Consider the following 19,703-nt stretch of genomic DNA (forward strand, 5'->3'; position numbering starts at 1 on the left):
AGGTGATGTCAGTATCCCTCAGGATTGGGCCTGGGTTTTTTATTTACTTTTTGGTTAAATGTCTGAAATAAGGTCTGTGGTTAACATGAACTGAAGATATTTCAACTTTTGTTCTACGTTCATTTAGTTGCTAAATGAGACAACAAAAAGCCTAAAATCCTGGATCGGGTAAATGTACCGCTCCAATATCACGTTATCATATCATTTATATGCGACAGTGGCTCAGTGGTTAGCATGCCTGTCTTTCAATCAGAGGATCGGTGGTTCGAACCCCAGCTCTGCTAGTCCTTATCGTTGCATCCTTGAGCAAGACACTTAACCCCAAATTGCTCACAGTTGCTGTGTCTACTAGTTATAATGTAATTTATCAGCTCATTTGCACTTATCCTGCACAATGGGTACTGCACATGTGCAAACTAGTTCTATGCACCCTATGTTTTCCCTGATAATGCTACATTGTGAACAACAAATCCACATTGAAATTAGCAGGACGAGAGAAAGTAAATGTCCGCCTTCTGTGAATGTTAAAGCTAACAATGTTTAACGGAGGTTCCATTAAGTTCCATTATGATGCATTAAGGCGTCATGCAGTACAAATAAGTATTGGGTGAAAGTAAATTATTACTTATTATTATGATCAAATGTAATCTTTAAAATTAAGTTTGTGGTGAAACTTGATTTAAATACAGTTGTTTGAAAGAGATGTTTTCACAGCAATATGAAATAGATAGAGGGTTTAAATGTTTTTCCTTTGAATGCACTGGTATTGAATCGGTTCTCTGTATTGACCAGTTTAATTATCAAAATCGGTGTTGGGAAGCAGAATATGATATCTGAACATCTAGTTCAAAGTGATTTATCCTGTCAAACTGAGTCAGAGATATATCTCTCTGACACTTTAAAGATGTATAAATCCTACAAATACTAGTTAAAATCTCTCCGAGTATTGCATTTAGACTATTTCATTGCTTTGTTATTCATCATTGTAGATAACCTCATGGCTTCAGACTGCAGGTTATTAGCTTCAGACATATCAAAGGAAAGCTTTTTGAACTCTAAGGTGTGTTTGGCAACCTGCTTCTGCCCTGGGCATTGTTAGTGGTAGCAGTTGCTCACTTTTGGATTTACAGCTCTGCAGTCCCACAGATTGGTCTGTCTAAACCAAGCTTGTGCTTTGAAGAAGACTCATAAACCTGACCAAATGCTGCCACTTATTCTCCGTAATTAAAACAAGCTGCCATGGAGAAAAGTCCTTAAATTATCAGAGGCTAAGCAAGATGTAATCCCCACACACACGGCCTCTGCCTGCGTGGTCGTGCTTCAGGGGGGTCGTAACCATTGACATCTCCATCCTCTTAACGGATTGCATGTGTGAGGAGTTTTGCAGCAAGACAGAAACATTTTAAGAGTTGTAGTCCTGAAGGCTTTCCTCCATGTGTACTGTAAATTCAGGATGGGTGGCCATACAAGTCCGACGACATGCCACTGAGCTGAGATAACACTCCAGGCAGTAAATCAAACCAAAGCAATCCATAATGTGAAAGTAGATTAATTAGCCGTTCAGAGACAGCTTGAAATGATCCACCACTGAAGATGTAGCCTTTTTTTACTGTGTGTAATTTAGCAAGCTTCAGGGCAAGAGCGGCTATGGAACTAGCAAGCATTGCCACATTATACAGTAAGTTGTAATGATGTCGATGATATAGGGCTAATAATTTACACTGGTGCAACTTGTAATGGGAATCATCTCCCTTTTATTACCACTCCCCGAGTAGGACGACGAGCAGGATGTGGGTCATGAGTTCAAACAGCCTGTTGTGTGTTGACAGCTTGCAGGCTGGCAAGGTAATGAGCGCGGTGATGAAGATGTACACACAGACTCAGCCAGTCTCTGCTGCTGTGTGACAGTGAGCTGTAGTCAGAAAGTGTTGGTGAACGAATGAGTCACAGGAGAGTTGGATGTTTGATCTTTTTGCATGGATGAAGTGTTGCATTTGTATCCTTTTGTTAGGTTCTCTGTCGTCAAGCAGGTCCTGGCTAGAACAGTTTGCGATTCAGAAACCGAGCTACTCACTGGTGTATTGCGTTTGGTCCGTACATGATGCACTGACCTTGTCAGAGTGATGAGGAGAACTCCTTTCTCCACCACATGCACTGACCTTGTTCTATCAGTGGCCGTGTAGTCCCTTGGTCCAGATTACTTGTAGATAAGTGCTGATTTACATAAAGGCTTTGTTTAGAAACACTGTTAAAGTGCTTTCAGAATACTGATGTGAGGAGCTAATGTCCAATGAATATTCATGATTAAAAAAAAAAAAAAAGGTTCTACAAAGAAAACACAGACAGGGTAAAGTCCTTGGTTACATCAGTAGTTGCGCAGGTAGCGGTACACAACAGTCAGGTTAATAACTTGGTGTTGTCCTATGCAGGTCTTTGTTGTTGTTGTTTTTTTCAAAGGTTTCCACCTTTTTATAATATCTCTAAACTGCTCTCAGGAGATCTCTGGCCATTTAAAAAGAAGAATTATTCCCAGAGAAGAAGCTGAATAATTGAATTCCAGAAAAAGTGCTCACTGAGATATTGCTGTTAATTGCACATTGAAACTGAATAGCCAGTCATTCCATCAGGTTCTGCTCTCTTAACAGATGGGCAGGCGTGATGAAAAAGACCCTTTTTTAATTAGTCTGTCTGAAGACGTTTCTTCACAACCGACAGCCTCCTTTACGTTTAAGTTTCAGTGGCCACCAGGCAGGCTTCTTAGCTGGCTCCCAGCAGCAGCCATCTGGCGGACAGCAGAACCAGGGCGGCATGGTGGCTCCTCACTCCACTGAGCTGACACAGAGCCCAAGGACTCAAAGAAAAAGGCTGTTTAGTCTGTTACCTTTCTGCTCTTTGTGGGGATCAGAGGTCAAACAAACCACGCACCAAGATATGTAATGTAAAGTCAAATCGTGGTGGTTGTCAGTGTTGTAACGGCTACATTAAATTAACTGTTGAGTGTGTAGCATTGCTTACTCGCTGCAATCAGAATATTTAAATGAAATCGTCTATCAGCATATAGTTTCAGGAAGATTACCACCTTGGGATTGCATTTTGACAGGCTGTGTGATGGATACTTGCATCAGCAGATTGCAGGACACATTTTATTGTTAAGTCCTTTCTTTCTGCTTGGATGACTTCACATTCAGTCCGCTATGATTGGCACGTTATTTTCCTTACAGCCTATCCGTTTAGATCAAACATGTTTTAAATTGTAAGAGCATTGGCACTTTCCATCTTTTCCCTGGATGAATTGTGACTCATGAAAAGCAAGGCTAATGTGATTTCAGGTCACTGATATGGCAACTGGGAAGATAAATTGGATTCTCGTTCTCATTGGATAGCGGAATTGTGTGTGTTTCTTCTTCTTTTTTTTACCAGGAATAATCATTTTATGCATCTTGTTGAAGAGTGACATTTGATTTTTCAGGGCTTTGGTTTCTTTCTCAGAAATCCGTATGCATTGGATCAAGCTTTCTAACTTTTGCGAACACAACCTTCAAGTGTGTGAAATCTATCTTCAGTATCCCTACACAATATGTTCTTTTGATTTGTTTGCTGACTTTGCAATTGGCGATCCTAAATTGTAGTGTTGTGTGCAGAATACAAAAACAGCCGAAGCAACAAATTGGCAGATAAGTGCAACTCACTGTTCTTGTATCTATACGATATCTTGAAATAGCCTTGTTGCACACTCAACCTCACACCATATGAACGTCTATGCAGCACTGGTTTCTTCTTCAAAAGAAAAAGTGCAAGTTCTTGCAATGTAATGAACACTTTGCAGTAATTATGGTTCATATTAGTTATGTCTGCCCACTTTCTTCGTATCTTTCTAACTGTAGTTAATCGTATTGTGATATAATTTGCATCACATTCACAGTTTGCATGTTTTTAACACAACAACAACAAAAAAAACAATGAAACTGTCATGGTCCAACCTCTGGGGTAATCCACCAATCGGCCAAAGCCTATTTCCATCGATCATGCTTTCGTCTTCCTCCCGCGCACACCTTTTGCTTATGTGTGCTGTTTTCATTTACACATGTAGATGATGATGATGATGATTATAGCTGTGAGGTGTTTTTCTTGTCTCCCTTGAGCTTTTCCATAGCAGCAGTGCGCCTTCATTGGCAACACTGAGATACAGTGCATTGTCTCATCAGACGGTTGCAGACGCACCACAGTGGTGACAGCCCAAACACTGTCTTTGTATTCCCTCTCCCGTCTCCCAGATTAGAGCTTGATTGGTGCAGGTTGCTGACAGGAGGCTGTCAGTAGTGGTGATGAATGAAGTGGAATATGTGCAAGTGAAGAGGTTAATTACACAACATTTAAGACCCTTCTTTACCTCCCCATTCATACTGTAGCCAATCACAACCAAGATACTCGCTAATCAAAAGTAGGCTGGCAGCTCTGCGGCGTGGCAACAGTTGCCGTGATGGTGAATTGTCTGGCAGCGAGCGCGTGTCCTGCTGTTTGTCTATTTGAGTTGGTTGGCAGGCTGATACAATCCCCCCTCTCTTTCCCTGCTATTCATTCATAGCCAAAAGAAGGTGGAGAAAAAATGTGTCCTCTGAATTACTGCTAGACCATCATTCTTACTTGTGTCTGGTTGTGCTTCATTAAAGCTGACGATCATGTTGGAATAGAAACAGTTTGTCAAACTACTGAAGTCTGCTATATTTTTTTACTTGTAAAGTAGTCCTTTTTCATTAGATTGCCTATAAAAAGAGCGGTACCCCCCTCTTTAATTGTTATTCATTCATTTAGAGTTGTTTTTAGTGTTTCTTGTATTTTATTTATCTCCTAATCAATTTAATACCTCCCTCTTTTAAGTGTTTTTACCTACCTTCATTATTATTATTGCTATCATTACTTCTCCCTGCAGATTTCTCTCGTTATTGGTATTATTGTTATAATTGATTACTATATATATATATTGACTACTTGATGATGCTTGTTTTGCTGTGATATTTGCGTGTCATGTCTCTTGAAGAAATTATTTGATCCCTTTTTACAACATTTTTATAAAAAAAAAAGCTCAAACATAAAAATTCTATAGTTTACTTAATTAAATCAATCAGTTTTGAGTTTACGGTCAGCCTCTTCACCAGTGGATATTGTTTGATAGTTCGCTACATGCAGTAGACATAGAAACGTGAGGCAAACATGCGACAAACTCTGAAGTCGAACATAGCCACGATGAGATATGACGCTCTCGACTGACCCCACCTCCCTTTGTGCTGACACTTGTTGCTGACACGACCCCGGTCCACAGCTTGAAGCGGACGGCCGCCGCCAGTCGCTCCGTGTCAACGTCGTCTCTTGGCAGCCTGAATTAACAACTGTAGCAAAGTGTGACCTCTCTGACCTGTCAGAGGCACACACTCACACACTCACACTCACACACTCACACACACACTCACACACTCACACACACATCCAGTAATGAGCAGCACTGCTGAAACGCAGTGTGGGCTTCTGGATGAGAGTGACAGAGATGAGGAGCAAATTAGGAGGAAACTTGAATCTGTGCATTTTTGTCATTCTTCTGAAATAGTATCGTGAAATCTCATTCTGAAGTGATGAATTACCTTTTATATGCGTGTGTGTGCAAAGATTTTCGAATATCAAAAGATTCGTGGGTGACTTTTATTTTAGAAGAGGACCCTGCTAATTATTTTTCTTTTATGATTATATTTCTCTGTGGAGCCCCATATGGAAGCTAGTACAGTTAAGCAGATTCCCAAAGGTATTAAAATCACAGAGCCTAGTAACAAGCCTCCTTTTACGATTGCTATCATAGAATAAATAACTGTTTTGTTAGCTGTCATATAGCGAGAACCGTTTTTACAACAAAGTGCATGTTTTTTATTTCGTACTGTTGTACAACAAAAGTAATTTGACTTTGGTTCTTGTTGTGACAGTAATGAAAGTGGATGGAAACTCCTCTGAGGATACAACACAACATAATGTCCTTGACAACACTCGCCCTCTTTCTTTTCCAAATGAAAAAACAAGACATTGCTCAAAATAGCAGCAGTAAGATTATTTCTTTTGCAAATTTCCCCACGGTAATGTTCATTGTGTTTTAGTATATGTTGTTCCATAGCAACTGAGATGAAATGGTTTTATTGATTTGCTCAGGAGCAAATTAGGCCTCACCCTGGAGTATCCGTGCAATTCACTCTGCACGGCCGCTGTTGTGCTATATGGACAACCTTCAACAGATATTTCTTCCTCCTCTTTAATTACCACTGGTTACCTGAATGCAATGGCACACAGAGAGCGGCCCTCGTAATTAGCTGTCGGCTGTTCCAAGGCACAGCTCATTGATTAGGTCATGATTGCTAATAGGACGTGAAATCCTGCTGCCTTCTCTATTGATATAGGCGAGAATGAATGGCGGTTTTAAATTGCCGCTAGACCTCAGAGTTAAGTATTTAAATGGCCAAATGCGTAATATCAGTGTTTTACAATCACATTGGAGTTCTGAACATTTTAGTGCATATCCTGGGGAACCCATTCATTTATGAGGGATGTGCTTACCATGCTGATTTTGAACATGGAATTATACAGCAATCCCTCTTTGGCCATATTTACAGAAAAAAAAAATGTGTTAACAGCTTTTTGCAGATTTATTTCCACATGCATTTTGCTTCCTGCTCTCTTCCCTGCAGCATACAGTAAACAAGATCCTCTTGTGACAAGAACGCCTCCAAAATTATATTAGCATATTAGCTTCTGATAAGTGCCAGTCCTTCTAAATAATTTATGAAATGGTTCATTTCAGTTTTTTAGACTTTAGCGTGTTGCTTCATTGGTCATTCGTAATAATTGATCTCCTCTCTGGGAATGCAACTAATCTGGATGAACAGGTGGGCCAGTGCCTACAGGCATGTGAACTTGAGGCCTCAGCAGCTCCACCATCCACACTTTGTGCTCGGGAGACTTTTGGCGGACGTGTGGCAGTCCCTCCTCCCTCTATGTCCACAGCTCCCCAAACACAGTTGTTCATGAATATGGATGACAGGCAAGGCTCCCTGGCATCATTAACGTGCCACAAGCCCATATAAATCACATCACCATAAAACCTCCAAATGCTCTGATAGAGTGGGTAACACAGCAACAATCGGCTAAAGTCAAGCAGACAAACAATTCTTGAGGAGAAACACTTGGGTCTTAGTTAGTTGCTAGTTTTGCAGATTTGATTGTGTCATATCTTATTTGCAGTTGTGTTAGTGTTAACAGCCTCAAACATCTCATGTGACACGGCTGGATGCAGTTGTATTCAGAGTGTATCTTGGCTGAGATGTTGGCACTTATGCACAGCTGCAATAGACTGGAACCCATAGAAAACTCCCTCCTCAGCATGGAGAAGAAACTTTTTCTTTTCACTTGGAAAAGTGGCTTCTGAGAGGTCAACAGCTGTACTAGATGGGCGGCTGGGTTCACCCCTTAGCATGATGTCGGTCTGCAGAGCTAGAGTATAGTTGGATCGTCCATATATGGTTGAATAGTCCAATCAACAGTGATCTGAACATTTGTGTCATTATGAAAATAATTCTCCCATTTCACTCTTTATGGAACGAATGAAGGGATAAAAACACATTTAAAAGGCACAATCAGCAGCTGGACCCTGCACTGAGGGCATTTTGACAATCTGTTGGCGGCCAGCATGTCCTCTCTTGTCCTCTTGCCATACACAGCCATGAAACACTCACAAAATGCTTGCTGTGTATTGTTGCCCATTTTAAAAGACCTTCTAACCATCTGTAGTGTTCTTGAATAGGAACCTTTATGGTTTGAGATGCACATGACGTGCGTCTCCTCGGGCCTTGTTCAGACCAACAATAGCTCTGCGTCAAAAAAATACATTCTCATTCTCTCTCATGGAGACCACTGCACTGGCAAAGCATGCTTGTTGCGGCAGAGGGCTCCAGTAAAAAGCACATTGTTGTCCATCAAAAAGTTGCTTCCGGCTTAGCTTTTGACACTTCAGTACAACATCCTCCATCTTTAAGCTTTGTTTATGTTAAAACGAGACACGGGTTGAGCATAAACGCGCGTTCATGCTCAACGTTAAACGATGCATAAGCTGGACACAAAGAAAGATGCAAGGGCCAGGGGAGTTGTAGTTACCCTTTTTGGACAGCCTAGCATTAAATATAGCAATCAGTGTCATCTCTCCCCAAAAAAGCCCACCTGACTTTTAAATGGCGGACTCTGCAAATTGGAGAAGCAATTATTACATCCATCTTTTTTTTCAATAAATTTGCCTTTTGAATGTTTGGACTGCACAAGTCACAAATGGCAATATTTCTACGAGAGGAGTCTAATTCTACAAATAGTATAACATGAATATTAGTGCAGCTGTATCTAGAATGAACAAAACGCCATTAAAATATTGGATTTAAATACAACATTTCAAATAAAGCTTCTAGCAATTCGGTACAGCTCTAGAATTTTCTTATATTGATATCTTTTCAGATTAGGAGGGCACACAGTTAACATTTAAAATACATTTTGCTGCTTCCCCTGTCCACAATAGTATATGGATTTGCTGCCGTGTTGGTGCTCTTGCCTGTTTCTCCAAACTGGGGTCGTGCCCACCGCCGTCTACTACAAGTAATACACTGACTATGGATGAGTATACATCCCACTTAAAAAAAACCAAGCTATCCCTTCAATGTTGTCGTGGCATATTGTGAAGGAGGGGAAGGGAGCCTCTGCTGCCACCATGCACCAGTGTTGTTGTGAACCAGCCTATGTAGGCGCATCTTATACTATCAATAATGCATCTTTTAAAATGGCAAGAAAATACTGCACCATTGACTTTAGACCAGGTTTTTGTTTGTCAATTGCTTTGTGCTACTTCAAGATAGCGATGTTCCAACAATGCGCCTGAACATACCTTATTTTAAAACGTTCATGCCCATTGGCTCACAAATAGACACAAGTATATTTGCTGTATATATATTTTTTTTTCATGGACATCTGTGACTTACTAGCGGAGGACTAATTCTCTGCGCCACAAAAGCGAACACATGGTGTGCCTGCTATTTTGTATTCTTTTTCCATGACAGTGCACCCCTGCAAACTTCAAAAAGGCCCTCCTATCCAAAAAAAGGAGGTGCTCCTAGTTCGACTTTTTGCCATGTTTGATGAATGAGTCTCGAACCCCCCCGAATCCACACATGAATATGGAGTAGCAGGGCCTCGATGAGGCAGGCAGGCAGGCATTTCCTCTCTTCTCCGTGTAACTTCAGAGGAGGTTCCTTGCGGGGGGTCTGGAGTGGATTCTGGGGGCCATGACAGTGCCAGCCTTCTTAACAAACCTGGCACTTTTTGTCTTCTGAGAGAGTCCATGCAAAATTCATTGTTTTCGCCCTCCAAAGAAAGAGGATGGATACATCTTTTTGAAGCCTATGTAAAAGAAGAAGAGAATAAAGTGCCTTAGCTTTGTGCTGGAACTTTTTATTTTATTTTATTTTTCATACTCCGGAATAGCAATGTGAGGTACTACAAATGATTCAAATAAACTGCAATGATCTTTCCTCCCTAATCAGTTGAAGAATTATTCAGTAAGCTTGTACATGATTGAAGCTGAAGCAATTTGACCATTCATGAGTGGAAGTTGTTACAGCTGTATTTCCTCAGCTACCCTTGATTTACATTTAAAAGGGCTATTTCCACTTGTATAAGCAACAATTTTCTTAATTTGAATTTTTTTTTGCTCTATAACATCATAGTGTAACATTACTTAACTCAAAGGAATTACAGAGGATATAAATAAAATCATCCCTCTGAACATTAAAGCTACGTAAAAGAACATATCCAATTTTATTGTGAAAAATGAGTATTGATGCTGTCATGTAAAATTCATTAGATGGTCAAATAACTTCAAACTGGAATTCAAGACCTTTTATTATAATTTATTACAGTGTGTAAAAATGCATTCTTTATATCTATTTCTCTTGAGCTGCTCCACTATAATGAAGCAAGGATGAATAGCTTATTATTAATGCTATATACGTCATTGTAAAGCATCTGTAAAACCAAGATGACTAATGTTTTATTTTGATGCAGCAATTCTTTTGTCACTTTAGTTTAATGTTTTATCAGGCTTTGATTTCCTCGGGGACTTTGCACACCAGCAAATCATCCATTCAGAGCTGTGGAAATCTGTCCAAATCTGCTGAAAACGATAGCCTTTAACTCAATTTAGACAACTTTAGTGCAATGCTCATCCACCTCCTACAGAATTTGATTAACAGTAGCCGAATGCTGATATTAACCAAGTGATGCAATTATAACTACAGGTTTGGTGCTAAAGCAATTATCAAGCTGAGTGAATATTCTCAAATCAGATTAAGATGGTGAACTTCAACCCGTCCCGATTGAATAGAACATAATTTATCTAGCGTGGCTACACCTCCCTTTGCCTTTGCCTTGTCTTTTACAGTAAGATTAAAATTCTGAATTCTTTTTCATTGACATCCACTTAAACCCACCTTTGTCGTAAGCTATATCTCATTCACTAAATTATATTGCATCTCTTTTTCATCAATGCAGATCTGAATCTGGTCCAAGTTTGATCTAAATTTGACCATGGCTGCACAGATTTCAGCAGATATTTGACTAAATCATAAACTGATTAGAGAAGAAGATTACACGATAAGCAGAAGGCATAGCAAGCCACATGGTTCATAATTGCATGTTTTTTCGGGAGTGAGCGAAGTCTTGTCTTGGCGCTAATGGGGGGGGTCGCCCCCTTGTACACAGGTCATTATTATTGCTCTAGGTCAGGATTATGGCAAAGCTAATGCTAAGATATGCAGCACGATGGAGATGTGGGTAGAGCAAGTTTGAGCTAACATTGACTCCTTAATGTAATTACACCCACTCAGGGGACAGCAGATGACAAAAGTGGGCTGGGGATTTGAGTAAGGGATGTGACAGCCTCACAATAGAGAGCAGAGGAGTGTCAGCAGACCTGTCTCTCAGGGTTGAGGGGTCGGCCTCATGGCCTCCGGCCAGGCACAACAGATTAAAACATCCTGGCCGCAGGGCTGGAAACAGCACGCCCAAACACAGGACACAGTAGCTGGAATTGGAATAATGGGCCATGAGGCTGATGCATATAATTCATTGTTATTCCAGTGCTCTGCCTTTTTTGCTTGAAGCGCATCCACTGGGCTGACTTCAATACAAATTCTGCAGAGTGTTTTTGTTGCACTAAATTTAAGCAAAAATGTGTGTGAATGTGGAAGTGTGTGATTGATGCATATTTGGTCAAGAGTTTGGGCAAAGCTTGTTATTTCTGTCAGGTGTGATTTCTAGCGTAGAAAATGCAGCTTTTACTTCTTGACATGCAATCACAGAATGGATTGCCCACTCTGGAGTTGGCACTCCCTCACACAGAGAAAGAAAGAGAAGCAGGAAAAAAAAGGCCCTTTGATGAAAGGACTGAACCCAGCCCCCCACTCGCACTCCTTCGCTCCCCCCTCCTCTTCCTTGCCCTGTGGAGTTAATCTGGCAAAGAGGAGGCAGCAACAGCCAATTTACACAAGCAGCAGCAGATTTTGTGTGTGCTGTGCCTTCTCTTTCGCCTGTCTCCACCCCCATCCACCTCTCTGTTCTTTCTGTGCACGGTTGTTTGCCCATATTTGTGTGCACGCCGTCTGTGTTATTCTGCATGCACTGGGCTGTGGAATAATTGTATACAGTAAGGTGAAAGACGGTGCAACCCCTGAGGCTGGCAACACGTTCCTCATACAAGCAGTGCAGTTGAGGTGTCACGGCAGAGGTATTGCCACCTGCTTCCCCCCCGCCCCTCCATGTGCCCCCACTTATTGTACAGTCTGTTTATTTTTTTTTACCTTTCTTTGTATTTTTCCATTCTGTCGTCATTCTTATAAAGCCTTTGTGAGTGCCTTTGAACAAGGATAAGAAACCCGATTAAGAGTTCCCCATGATTGAGCCCCACCCTTCCACCTACACTCCCTATAAAGATAAAGACACACACACACACACATTGTCAGATGAGCATCCCTTTTGGGCATCTATGCATATCCAGTTTCAATTGCCAACAGAGCTTTGATGGCAGTAAAATGAATAGCCTCAATGGCGTTGTGTGTTTTTATCTACATCATGGTGGATGAATGTAGGCGTTAATGAACGGTCCATCACTGTGTTTAAACAGTAATTACCTAAACACAAAGTATGTTTTTGGTTTGTAATGGTATTAGTCATGCTGGTGAGCGGCGCTTGTTTCTGCGTCCTGCTGTAATGTCTTCAATAAATCCTCCGGACACGCCGATTCTCTCGCAGTTTTGAATCGAATCCAAACATTGTGGCCCATCAGTTTTTCTCCACCCGGCTTGCCCAGATCAATTAAATCAAAGTTCATCTCAGCCGGACATGAATTATTTAATGACTGGCATCTGGATCTGGTGTGGCTGTGCATGCATCTGAGCTGTGATGGGAATGAGAACTGAAGGGATATAGGATGCTATTTTTCATCTCAATATTTTGCAACTGAAATGTCTTTCTAATAAGTACAGGGATTTGTCTGGCGCAATATCCATGGTAGCAGTGGTTATTGTTCTATTAGTGAGACCACTGGTGGCCCAGGAAACTGAGAACTGAAAATATTTCTCTAGATACCATAATAGTTCTCTTATAGGTCATTGTGCCGATTTTCTGTTGTGTTTTTTTTTTGTATGACATTTCATTTTTGTAGTTACCATTGACAACCAAGAATAAAACATAACCATTGTCGAATATATATATACTCCAGATGGATGTTGATGTGGGTGCACTGAGTTTCTTCTCTTTTGCGTTTTAATTTTTAGGTCTGGCTCCCTCCCCTAAGCTGTTGGTCAAATGTTAGGAGACCTGTCTCATTCTAATTTACACAATGATGCATCAGCACTTTGTGTGCCCCGGGTCAATATAGGTCTGCCAGCACCTCTTGCCGCCTGTCCAAGTCAATAGACTGGCTGACATGACATGTCCTGCACCAGTGATTGAATTACTGGTCATTTGTCTGCCATGATTGTCTTGCTGTCATATCAGCGTTAATCTCGGTGTAGGGTGCTGCCTGTCATATCTTCATCAGATGTGACAAAGGAATAAAAGAACACTTTGCAGTGACATTAGGATTGTCTTTGTTATGGGATGCCATATATTCACTAATAAGACCAATTTGAATTACTAAGTACCTCCATTACTTAGTCTTCTAATGAGAACTGGAATGTCTCCATCAGCCCTCTGCAAGATTTAATTCACACACACAGAACATTTTATTAAATTATTACCCTCAAAATAACTGACTATTCAGCAAAAAAAAGGACTTTTCTCATTCCTTTGTGTTTTAGAGACCCATACCGTTATTGTGTTTCTCCATTTTTTTATATAGTAAAAATATTTTTTGTAAAATAAAAGTTGTGCGATTGAAGCCCTCATCATGTTGGCTGGATTTCCTCCATACTGCTGGACCCTGTTGGTAGAAGCAAGGTGGGCCTATAAAACTGCCCACACGCAGCATGTTGCAGTGTAAATGTGTACCATTGCAATGCATATATAATTATTTTTTGTTAATTTATTCTAGTTTCTGCACCACATTTTAGTAAATTAATTACCTGCTGTGTGCAGTATGTAGAAATTACCAGGATGGAGTTGTGTGGACGGAATAACGATTAGTATGAGTAAATAAATAAGAAATCACTGGGGATATCGACTGGAAGGAATGCTCCCATAATTGCTTACATTTACAGTTAATTTGAGTGTTGGCCTAAGATAAACAAGAGTAGTAATATCATAAAGTTGTTTTGAACATAAGTCACAGCCCTTGGTTGTTTTTAAACTGTTTTTACATTTCCGAACGAAAGCATATGCATTGCCACTGAAACAATGGCACTCGCTGATACTTTAAACACATGCTATTGCCAACAGTTAATGTTGCTTTTGTCCTCTCCCTTAAATTTTACTCCAAGAATACTGAGACAAACCATAGAATTGTTAATAATTTAGACATGGTGGAATATGCATGCTTTTTCTCTCATAGACTGCTTAAAATGCACAGACTGAGACTCTTCAAATATTGATTTTCTCCCTCTCTCCAATTGTGTTTTTATGCAGCGAACCTCCGGTTTAGACCTTTCTGTGACACGTGAAACAAAGGAATGGGAAAAGGTAGTAATTATGTTTCTTGTCGCGTCTTCTTGCAGTGCCTTTTTATGCGTTAGCTCAGTATTTGCATCAGTTCCTACGTGACACAGTGGTATTTGTGTGGCATTTTGCAATATAAAACTAATACATTTCCTCTAACAGGATTAAGCAGCTCAGTATTATTTAACAGGGAGATGAATGGCCGGTTGGGCGTTGCTCATGTGTCATGGCGTAAGTCATGATAAATAACAGGAGTAGACTGACAGGTCATAGGACACTAAAGAGTAGAGATATCAACATCAACACAGGCTCAACCAACAGCAAAGTAATTTTGCAAGTCGTTAAATCACTGGCAGAGAAATATGAGTCCAAGGTTATTGAGCACAGTGTGAGTGATGGAGACTTGGAGAGGTGCACAAGGCTCAAGTTTCTGCAGAAATGAGATTCAACACTGTCATGTCATAGACCTTAGCTGAGGCAGAGGAGAAAAATATTCTGAGAGGAACTAAATTGTATCTGTTGATGCGATGATGGTTGAGATGTTTATTTAGGTATATTGGGAGGAATTATAGACTGAACAGGGGTGTTTCAGCAGCGCTGCTACACTCTAAAGCGGGGCTGTTTCATTTCCAAGAATGTTGTGTTTGTTCTGATGGACAGTACCCATCTTCTACATAATAGGGAGGGAAAAAGGAAGGGTGGGGTGATGTGGGTTGAAGATGTGAGGTGGATGAGGGGGTAGGCAGGGTACACCATCCAATTTGTGATGGACCAGATGCTGTACCCTCAAGCGAGGTATTTTACCCCAAACGGTACCTGTAAAAACTCCATCTGTTGAAATGGGCTCTGGAATATGTCAGCACTAGCTGAAGGCTCTCTTGCTGTGCTCGAGCTGGCTGTCTGGCTCTGAGGATCATGTGTTGTCAGCTGTACCCCATGGGCTGAGAGGGAGAGAGATGCTGTTGTGGCAGTCTGACAGCAGGGCTGTGGCAGCCACAGCCTGCACCATCTCTCTGGGAGCCCAAGAGAGGAAGAAGGGGGAAAAAAAGAGATGCTATCATAACATGGAGCCCATGATGTTGAATGTCAGTGTGGTAGAGAGATTGCAAATCATCTCTTCTGAATGTCACTAAAGGTGTCATATGCATACAGCTGAAACATTTGCTCTGTTGGATGAAAATAATAATGGTCAGCAAGCGCTTGGATGGACGCGTCGACAGCTGACGTGTCCTCTTATGCAGAAGCCAAATGTCAATAGGTTCATGGGAGTTTTACAGATGTGCCTGCACACGAGAATGTATTTAAATTGGCCTACAAGTTTTGAACTGTTATTTGGGCTTGCCTTAAAAATTGGCTTTTCGGGGTCATTATGAGGTTACAATAATTCAGAAAGCATAAGCCCTGTAACTCGCTCAAAGGAAGCCTCAGGCTTAGTCTAGTATTGTATGATGATGTGAGTATTTGTAAACCGTGCTGCATGAAATTATAACCATCTAATTAACAGTCTTTTTTTGTACATGTGTTTTTGTATATAGTATTTCAAATATGTTCTTGCCATTTGTTTTTCTCGAAGGCTAAATCTGTAAGAGCAAGCTGAGTATGACTATTTGATTAACTGCCTTTTAATAATTACCTTTCAATTAAGGTGTGGTTGAAGGCTGAGATATATTACTCAGCTCTTAATGTAAGTTCAACTTTCAAAGGACCTCAAGGTGAGACTGAAACGAGAACCAGTCTGATCAGTATCTGTGCAGCTGAATGACCACCTCCCATTTCCAAGCCAACACTCCCTCTGCACAAAACATTGCCTGCAATTTTTCATCCAGTCTTACTCAATTTATCCTTGCAATTTCAAAAACATCTTTATAAAGGTCTATAGAGTTCCAGAGCTAAGACGGTAGTTATAGCCAGACTTCTGCCCTCTGTCTGTGCTTACAGGACATGAGCAAACACTGTAATAGGTTTCATTTGCAAATGAGGTCAAACAGGAGACTTTCATTTGGTCATGATTTTCTACAATTTGAAACCCTTGTTCTCATTACATCTAGTTTTCACACCTGCAGCAGTTATGTGGATGGGTGTTTGTGTGGAAATAGTCAATCCCCATAGCAGTAATCAATGGGTATGCAGTAATTTAGTTAATTAAAAGCTGGGAGGCATCAGACAAGACACGGCGTTAGATCTCCATTTTAGAGGTGGCATAATTATGTGCTATACTTTGTAAAATGGCTGATAGGGATTTTCTGACTGAGTAAGAGGACTCTGAATATTCATCAGGCATTGTTAAATGGTATTTGTAGACATGTTATCACTTCGGGAGACTACCCTCACTCTTTAGCTACTAATCCAAAGAAGCATTGGTGAACAATGTATTGGCCGCAGTGTTAAACATAGCATTGTTTGTGCATGTTAATCACTGTACAGATGCATGTCTTGTAGACATTCAAACAACAAGAACACTCCAGTGTGGCAGGCATCCTGGCAAGAAAAAAAAAAAGACCCATTAGCGGTGATCTGTTGTAGCTAAATGGACTTAGAGTAACAGCGAATCAAATAGGAACACGAGGGATGAATTCTTTCTAATTTGAAGTCATTTTGATGGGCAACCTGAGCATGGTGGAGCATATGGCAGACAATTCCAGTGTGTTTTGATAGTGTTCATAAACGGAGACCATTGCCATGCTTCATTTCAACCAAAGTGCACTTTGCTAAAGATAAATGCCGCATAAAAAAATGAGGGGGTGTAAATTGGTCTGTAATTGCGTTCTCCAGGGAAAACCCTGCATACAAATCTTGTCCCATATGCACTTGCTGTGTAACACCTACACATATATGTGCACGCTATATGCACAATTTGCATGCCAATCTTTCCCTACCACAAATGCACCTCCGAAACTTGGAAATAAAAATGAACTGACCTGAAAGTTTTGCTCAGAGATTGCGGATATGCTTACTAAGTGAGAGTGTCTGCCTTTATCAAACTTTAACCCCATCATCCATATTGCTGGTATATGTCGATGTCATCCAGTTTACTCATTCGGTGTATGATTACTGTGATGCCTGATGAAGACTGTAGTTTCTTCAGTTATCTGTTGTAGAAGCATCTGCTTTTACAGTGACTTTTATTAAAAACACCATGTCTTGACACACTCTCAAAACGACCGAGTTGTGGAATTGACTTGTCTGGGACCAAATCTAGTCCAAGACCTTTATTGCAGCTCCAATTGAAATGAATGATAACTAGAAAGGTGTGCTCAGTATCAGAGTGCAGTTCTCTTCCAGGTCAACGACCGCTGCTGTGTAGTGTTATTGAATGAATGCTACCCACAGTTGTCTAACCGCCTGTCTAGACATGAATGGGCTCTACGGCATTCATCAGTCTCTCCAGGAAATACACGACACCTTGGTTCTTCTGTTACTGATGGATGTATTCGTCTTATGTGCGCCTCAGTCAACGCCGCCGTCATCAATCCACCTTCGAACTGTTTAAATACATTTCAACATACACAAAACAAGTTGGCGTTCACGTTACACAATAAACTGTTTGAACGTAAATATCCGCGACGAATCATTAACATAAACATCATACCTCGCTGGCTGCACACAACCGAGAGGGAAATGGGTCCACTTGGATAACCATAATCTTCGAAAGATCAACACTTTGTCACTTTAACTTATATCTTTTGGCGGAGTAAAAACTTCTAGCGCTGCATATGTCTTCAGGAGCGTGTCACAACTAAAAGCGTCCCAACACAAACATAGGATGTAAAGATGGTTCCTATCAAGTGTAATACAAACGGAATCAATATTTAAGAAACAAATTGTACAAATAATAATATTTATGGCAGTTAAAGCGTTATAAAACACAGTGAGCCAACTAACAACCAGTGAGTTGACTACATAGCATCATAAAACACACTTCATTCAATCTCAAAAACAAAAAACATCAGTAAGACACGAAATACAAGCTTGCAAAAACATAATTAAACTGACCAAATTCCACTCACCAATTTGTCTGCTCACTTAGCAGCGGTTTAGTTGCGGCAAGGTACAGCAGTGTGAGTAGTTAGCTGTTAGCGGTTAGTTAATAACCTGTGGACAGACACAGAGGCGCACAGTCACTCACTCGCACACTGAAAATACTCACACACGCAAACGATTACATGATTCTCCTGACGGAGATAATTATGTAACATAATAATTACATTGCGAGCTTGTTCCAAACATTTACACCAGCGAGCGTACAGATGTGCACTGTTTCTGTGACTGATTCAGCGTGAGGAGAGGGGACCGCTGCAGGGCATGCCAGTCTGACTTTATGTGCGGCTGTCGCTCCCTGTTTGAGATGTTCATAAAACATGATGGATAATGTGACTCTTCTGCCTGTTCACATGCTGACAAGCCAACAGCGCTAACAAGTTCTGCAGAAATCTGTGTCGAGAAAACTAAGATGAATTGCGATTTCTAGATTTTTTTTTTTCTTTCTAAATCACATCCCGCAATTGACTCTTTTACTGTGTATATTTAGCAAATATTGTGAAATATCCTGTTTGTTTGCCTGTGTACTGAATTATTTGGCACTAAGGGAGGGACAGCTGGACTACGGCCGTATCTCCATGTCCTCGCTCCACCCCGCAGTGAAATGCGTGTATTGCGTCTCCTCTCATCACGTCTCTGTCCTAGCAGGCCCTGCCCATCCACTTCAGCATGATGCTGAGCTCCACCTGCTTCTCTAATGGAAGAGGGTATGTTGCTCCCATGGCACAGTCCTACTACAACGTTTTAATTAAAATACCTGCTTCAGAGCAGGGAGGCTCAGAGGGTGAGAGGTGGAGCATGGGGGAGTGACATCTGCCCTCACAAGCACAAAGACAGATGGACATCTATGTGGGGTCCTTTTGAATGCTAATTATTACGAAGATGATAATGTCTTGTAAGGTGTATGATGGCTAGTTTTTGTATGGTCCTAAACGATACGATGTCTTCCTGTTATTGTTAACAAATATCATAAAAAAACAAACAAATGTGTTAATTTGTTTCAATACTTTTTGATTGTATCCCAAAGGTATTGTAGTCTTCAGGAAATGTTGCTCAAACGAGAGTAAATGGTACATTAGCATGTATCACTATTTTCTGCTTTGGAGTAAAACCGTGCTCGTGATTATTTTCATCAGAAGATTGGCGTTTCTAGGATTGACTCAAAATAAACTGGAGCAGCCATGTTCACTGTATTGAAGGAAGAATATCAGTACAATCATGAGTCATAGTTTTTGAAGAAAGATAAAGGTCTATGACGGAAAAATATATATATCAAGCTTGGTTTACACAATAATGCAATACTTGTTAGTGAGATAATTTGATTGTTGTTTTTGGTCTTTTCATGGGATTTGTTAGAAATAAGAAGAAACATTGAGTCGGACTTATCCTTTCATGATGCCTGATATTGATTTAAGGACTGGAGTTGTGTTGTAATTTGTCATTTACAA

The sequence above is a fragment of the Taurulus bubalis genome, assembly GCF_910589615.1.
Source record: "Taurulus bubalis genome assembly, chromosome: 1".
Taxonomy (NCBI): Eukaryota; Metazoa; Chordata; class Actinopteri; order Perciformes; family Cottidae; genus Taurulus; species Taurulus bubalis.